Consider the following 1,628-nt stretch of genomic DNA (forward strand, 5'->3'; position numbering starts at 1 on the left):
CACACACCAACAGGTACTTTTAGTGAGCAGTGAACTTGAGTAATTACTATGCAATAGAATAGATTTGGAAGTCCGCTAGAAAGGCTTTATACTGGGCAGTCTGGTTTTATTCATCAAAATACATAGTTGATTTGTTTTTGTGAACACATAACTGTGGCAGTGGCTGGATTTAGAGGGGGAGGGGGGAGGAGCTTAAATTTATGCGTTCCTGCAGTTCACCTACAGAACATGTCTGCTACTGTCCCTTACTATGCCCACTGCCCTCCCCTACTTAATTTACCCTTTTGTGTAATGCCACATGCCATTCCAATTATTTCTGAAGGTGAAATTCTATTGGATTGCCTCTGGTTGAAGTGAAATTAAATACCCTAATATTCTATTTAATTTCAAAATACATTTAAACTTCTATCCTACGACAAGTATAACTTGTCGCTCTTTCATTCATTTTAATCAGATCTCTCCGAGGCATTTGAAGTATCACGAGTCGCTGAAGTATCTTTAATCGAAAGTTCAATAATGTATCGTATCATAGAGTTTGATTTCAATGCTCCCATCATTTTATTGGATATCATTAAACATAATGTGACTCCAGACAAAGCTAATAAATTTAAGAAAATAGTATACCTTGTTCTGATTTCGATGGGCCTATCCTACCTGAGTTTGCGATATTGGCTATAATATTGTTCGCTCCATTGCAAGTCCATGGCTATTGTAAAAATAAGTTGTGTGTTTAATAATCGTGTTGACAAGTCCTATTAAAAGATTAGGTGACTTCCAATCATTCTACAAGTGAACACCATTCCATTTTGTTGAAACAAAAAAATTGAAAATTAGGAGTTTTTTAAAAGTTACAAAATTAAAAGTGTCATACAAGATTTCGATTCCTTTTTCAAAATTTAAAAGGAAATGTCTTATGCTCAAAGCCGATCAGAGTTGAAATGGCAAAGTTATTAGCCTCCAAAAGGGTAAATGTATGCAAAAACGACCAAATTGTCAATTTGGGGGGCAATAACTCTGCCATTTCGATTCCGATCGTCTTGGAGCATAAAACATTTTCGATTTCTTTTGTCAAGATGAACTCGAAACAATAGTTACCTTTTCACATTTCTCCCGAACCACTACCCCGCTTCCCCCATCCAACTTACGTAAGTAAACACGTAAACCATTCAAAATATCAATTTCTTTTCTTCTCACTAGACACTCGCGAAACTTCGTGACTTGAGTTCCGCAACTCTAAAACTAAAAGTTACACACTCGGTTTGACAATCTGACAAATTAATCACTTGCGAGAGAGTATCAAAGACGCGAAGTGACCGCCGGAGCCGTTGGTGCTCTTCACCAACTCGAGTGCAGTGCTGCCAACATACCAACGAACTACGCGCGTATTCAAATAAAACGATTGAATATTTCAGAGCTGACAAATGCATCAAATAATGCACACAGATAATCCTCGCAAATTATCGATTCTTAGACAAACCCGCTTCTCCCTGTCAGTGCAGAACATTTTGAGGAGATACGGAATGTTACAGACAGACAGACTCACGACGGAGACATCGCCTGACCCCTCATCGACTTGGACTGAGCTTCGCTCAGCGAAAACTCTGTACCACATGTTTCTCGGCTGTTTT

Source organism: Frankliniella occidentalis, unplaced genomic scaffold (genome assembly GCF_000697945.3).
Source record: "Frankliniella occidentalis isolate FOCC.00 unplaced genomic scaffold, Focc_3.1 Scaffold255, whole genome shotgun sequence".
In the NCBI taxonomy this organism is placed as follows: domain Eukaryota; kingdom Metazoa; phylum Arthropoda; class Insecta; order Thysanoptera; family Thripidae; genus Frankliniella; species Frankliniella occidentalis.